The sequence below is a fragment of the Dreissena polymorpha genome, chromosome 10 (genome assembly GCF_020536995.1).
Source record: "Dreissena polymorpha isolate Duluth1 chromosome 10, UMN_Dpol_1.0, whole genome shotgun sequence".
NCBI lineage: Eukaryota > Metazoa > Mollusca > Bivalvia > Myida > Dreissenidae > Dreissena > Dreissena polymorpha.
The window spans coordinates 66,880,561-66,886,560 of NC_068364.1; positions in this window are offsets into that span (position 1 = coordinate 66,880,561).

Consider the following 6,000-nt stretch of genomic DNA (forward strand, 5'->3'; position numbering starts at 1 on the left):
TTGATTTACTTATTGTGTTACAATAATGTTGTGCATTGAGCAAATACAATGTATATCAAATTTATCATGTATCGATAAGAAGTGTTGTTAAGAGATCGAGTTGAATTTAACGAGTCGTAATTTCACATTTCGCTTTTTTAAAACTGTTTTGCTCTTTTATTTCAGATACGACCAAGAATATGGTTTTCGGAAATAAATGAACATAATAACAACGCTGACGAGTTTTTTATTATTAATATTATAAACATGTATTCAAATACTGTTTATGTTATAAATATGATTTTGTTATGCATGTATATGTATGTCTATTTATTGTACATGGACCGTATTACAATACGAATAAAACGCTTGTTTTCTTACGAAATAATGATAGAGAATGTGATACTTTCATCCATTTACTATATCTAATAAAATGGAGAATTTGATGTCTACATAAATTTACTATATCGAATAAAATGGAGAATTTGTTGTTTACATCCATACGTTTTTAAAATATGTATCGAAATGTACTTGTTACTGAACAGATCATAGCTACTTGATAACATAACAACTGATCTTTTCACATGCTTATGTTCTTAAACTATCCCTGAATTTAATACTTACTGCCGACGTTTCGAATTTATATTTGAATCAATACATGTAACAATATAAACAGGAGGGAGTCACTAAAATAGTCAGAATCAAATTACACGTAACATGTTAATATGTAATTATTGGCAAGCTATACGTACACAAACGAGAAAGCATTTCCGAAATTTTAACAAAAACAAACAATTCTTTAAATAAACAACAAGTAAATCTTCACGCAGAAACTGTAGAAACAAAACATTAAGTACATCACGCTCGATGTACGACATGTCAAATGATTCTGGAACGAGGGTAAACACTAGAAAATAATAACGATTGTTAACAATCAAGTTACAATGTATACAATGTACATACAGATGTAACAAAACATTCTAGAACTTTGTAAAAATTAACCAGTCTGCAATATCGAAATATACATGTTCATTCACATTTACCTGTATTTAACCAACCACCGAGGCCGCGGTGGTCCACCGCGATCACGGTGGTCCACCGCGATCGCGGAGGTCCACCGTGAGATCGATTTCCCGATTACGCCCGCGGTGTTCAGCCACTGTCGACGCGATCTATCATGATGGAAACACCTTCAGATCGCGGTGATTTTCCACGCTCACGAACAATTGTCCACGGTTGGAGTGTGGTGGATGGCAGAAATCGCGCTAGACGAAGTGTACTAAAGTGGTCGTACAGGGATAGTACTTGTAATTCAAACTAATTTATGAAATATCAACTGAGATAGCCGGGCTAAACATACTAGTATATGCTATGTATTGTTATTTGTAAAAGCGTTAGGACAAGCATGACTTGACCAAATCATCAATCCGAGTCATTAATCTCTATTATTCAAAACGTAACCCATGCAAAAACTCATTTTGGTCGGGGTTTGATGGGGGTTTACCAACATTTTAGAAACGTCCTCGATGCATATCAACACAGGTTGTACATCCGTTACTTCAAAACACATGTAATTGCCGTAATATGGCAAATATCTAAAATGTCAATATCAATTCAGGTAAAAAGTGCTGTAACGAACAAGTACGCGATTTGACAACCAAAGATTAAAGTAAACATGACCATGTAGAGATTATAAAATACATATTACAGATTATGTCTGTTTCCGTCTTGCACGCATTCATACTTGTACTTTAAAAAATGCTAGGGGATGCAATTCCATTGCAGTATTTTGAAATACAACTGCAAGCGGTTTCTAAAATAAAATCGCGATAACTGTCTTCAAAGCCAAACCAGTGCAAATTCTACAATGTTTTTTTAAGAATTGGTTTTATTTCAAGAAAATTGTATATATTCAAATGAAAAATACACGAAGAACATTAATGTGACAATAGTCTAACAAACAAAATTGGCTTCTTGTATATAGCAAAATAGATTTTTTTAAATTTAGTTCAAAATAGAGGGTGCACCAGGTAATTTCTATGTTTAAACATCATTAATGATCCAGCGTTTAGTTTCGGACAAGAACATGTAAATATGGTCAACATACCACGTCCCTTTGTAGGTAACACACTGTGACCCTTAGTGGCCGTTTTATCAACGAATTTTTCTATTTTTCAATGGCTGCACAGTGTTGCCCTAGAAATATTGCTATCAAATAATCTTAAAATTAAGCAAACGCTTTCGTAATTAAAAGCACTTTTCTCAACCCGATGCGCCCATGTGTAAAACAAACCAAGATTTTGCACCACAGCTTGACCATGTTTTCACTTACTTAATAAAATGAGTTCATGGACGTTGGCAGAAATGTGGTCAAGCAACATTAAAGTGAATTAAACGACTAATAATGAAGCGCATATAAAAATGTTTAGCATAACGATTCGAATGATGTTTAACATAAGAGGTCTACTGACGGACAATATTTTTGGTCTAATACAGTGCAACAACAGGCGTATGGATTTTTAAAGTAAACGATCTATTGACGTTTAAACTGGTCTTATTTTTTTTAACAGACCGGGTATTATAACGTATGGCATAAAGGGTATTATACCGTGTAACTAACGGTTAAATACCGTCTTAATATCGGGTATTGAGCTGTTAATTAAACGGTCTATTTGCGTGTAATGCAACGAGTAACATAACGGAAATGGTACAGTATGACATAAGACGGCGTAAAACCGTGTAACATAACGCGTATAATCACGTGTACTTTAATGGGTATAATGCTGTTTAACATATCGGGTTTAGAGACGTGAAAATTAAGGCGTATCATAACTTGTTTCGTAACGGGTCTAACGGGTGTTATTTAGTGTAAACGTTACGCTTGAAAGATTTGTAAAGTAACGGGTCTTCGGACGTGTAACTAAATGGGTCTAATACTGTGTACCATTTAATATTTAAGGACCTGATATTGTGTAACGTTACGAGTCTGTACAAGGCGTATGCATACATATATATTCAATTAAATTAATCAAACAGTGGTAGAGTTACATCGTATAATAAATAGATGTTTATCTTGGTTTATTTATTATTAGTTTATCGCAGTTTTGAATCTTCAGAAAACAAAATGCAATGGCTAATATTTTCTTTTAAGAAAATATGGACATAAAACAACGTACATATTTATCAATTTATCTTATTCTCACAAATGACCTACACATATGTAAAATACATTGTTATTTTGTGAAATGTGTAAGACACCTGCAACTTAAAGATATACTCCTCAGCACAATGTTTTATTCAACGTGTCCACAAAATAGATACACTCCTCGGAACATTTATCAATTCCACGTGTCCAAACAATTGATTAAATCCACAACACAATTATTAATTCCACGTGCCCCTATAAAATCCGTAACTTCACATTCACTAGCGTGAGGAACAAATGGGAAATCTTGCAATTACATCGTCCATAAAATGTTGCTTTCAGTAGAAAGTTCACAACTGTGAAGTTCATCTTAATGAAGTAACGATATTCGTTTTAACAGAGATTATCGCTCTAAAAACGACAACTCATGGTGTGTTTTAAACACTTGCTTCCACGGCGTTACTTCCCTTAAACGATAATATATACATTTCACGAAACACAATATCATTGTCAACACATAAATTAAGACAAACGCATTTATAAAAATTATATAATTAAACACTTGAGCATGTTCATAATAAATTAGTCATTAAAGTTCAAGCACTACAATCATTATCATTTATGAGAATGCGCCTTTTTAAATGACACGGTTGGTTTAACTTCCGTAACATCGTCACATTCTGTGGTACTTCTTTCGACGGGCATCGGAAGGCCTTCGGAAGAGTTCGTACTCACCTCGGGTGTTTTGGACATTTCGTGTTTGTGATCATGATCATGGTGATGCTTGTGTTTGTGATAAAAAGCGTATGTGTGTTTGTTTCCGGCCTCCGCGACGCTTTGAAAATGCGGGTGGCCTCGCATAATACTTCGCGTTTTGTAGACTTGTAGCTGAGTTTACGGACGCTTCAACTCTGCAAGAGTGCGAACATACATCTTGTCAAATACAAACTTTTTAAATTAAAAAAAACTTCTATTATGGGGGACGTATATGGGTCGATGTGATATCCAGCTTCCTGCATCGCTACACTGTATCCGTCTTCAGACAGGCGAATGCTCCTCTGAGTGGCTGTACAGCTTGTTAATCAAGTTTTGTGCATTAGGTCATCGTGTAAAGTGCGAGCTGTGGTACTTTGTTGTGCAATCACGCGGATAAGATTATGGCGCTGATGCCTATATACATGGGTCACACGTGCGAACCAAACTATTGTTGATATGTCAAATATTGAGATATTAGTAAATAATGGCAACAAGGAACTGTTAGAAATATTTCGTGACACAATTATATGGATCTTGGATCTGCGAACTGCTGATTGTATTTTACAAGCATCAGACATTCTACACACTCTCTGTAAATTAGAAATGCTTCTCTTCAACGGATCGTTTACAAGCCATTTCGCCACCCAGTTGCCTGCATCGTTAAACTGTATCAGTCTTCAGACAGGCGAATGCTCCTCTGAGTGGCTGTACAGCTTGTTTATCAATCTTTGTGCATTAGGTCATCATGTAAAATGCGAGTTCTGGTACTTTGTAGTACAATCACGTGGAGAAGATTATGGCGCCGATGCATATATACATGGATCACTCGTGCGATCTAAACTTGTGTCATGTAAAATGTCTAATATGGAGATATTAGTAATTAATGGCAGCAAGGAACTGTTCGAAATATTTCGTGACACAAGTATAGGAATCCTGGATTTTATAACTGCTGATTGTATTTTGCAAGCATCAGACATTCTACCCACTCTCAGTAAATTAGAAATGCTTCTTTTATGGGGATCTTACACAGGCCATTTTGCCATCCAGCTTCCTGCATCGTTACAATTTATCAGTCTTGAGACAGACGAATGCTCCTCTGAGTGGCTGTGCAGCTTGTTGATCAATCTTTGTGCATTAGGTCATCTTTCAAAGTTCGTGCTGTGGGACTTTGTAATGCAATCACGTGGGGAAGATGCACATATACATGGATCTCACGGGCGATATAAAGTTATGTCATGTGACATGTCTTATATCAAGATATCAGTAAAGAACTGTTTGACATATTTCGTGACACAAGCATAGGCATCCTGGATTTGCGAACTTCTGATTGTATTTAACATGCAAAACACATTCTTCTCTTTCTCAGATAATTAGAGACGCTTACATTATGTGGGACATAAACCGGTCGATGTGATCTTCATCTGCCTGCATCGCTACACTGTATTGGTCTTGAAACAGGCGAATGCTCCGCTGAGTGGCTGTGCAGTTTGTTGATCAAGCTTTCTGCACTAGATCATCATGTACAATGCGAGCTGGCAAACTTTGTAGTGCAATCAGGAGAAGATTGTAGTGGTGATTCAAATGTTTCTGACCTTCGATCTAAACTATTGGAATGTGATATGTCTAATATTGAGATATAAGTACAACATTTGAGCAAGGAACTGTTTGAAATATTTCGTGACAAAAGTATATAGATCCTGGATTGTGTTTCACAAATATCAGACATTCTTCCCACACTATGTAAATTATAAAAACTTCTATTATTTCGGACACATGCGGGTCTGTGTGCTTCCCAACTACCTGCATCGTTACACTGTATCAGTCTTATTACAGGCGAATGCTCCTCTGAGTGGCTGAACAGCTTGTTGATTAAGCTTTCTGCATTAGGTCATCCTGTAAAGTGCGAGCTGTGGGACTTGGAAGTGCAATAACGTGGAGATGATTGCGGCGCTGATGCAAATATACAAGTATCTGACCTGCGATCTAAACTATTGGAATGTGATATGTCTGATAGTACGATATTAATAGAAAATGGCAGCAAGGACTTATTTGAAATATTTCGTGACACAAGTATAGCGATCCTAGACTTGCGAACGGTTGATTGTGGTTTACAAATATCA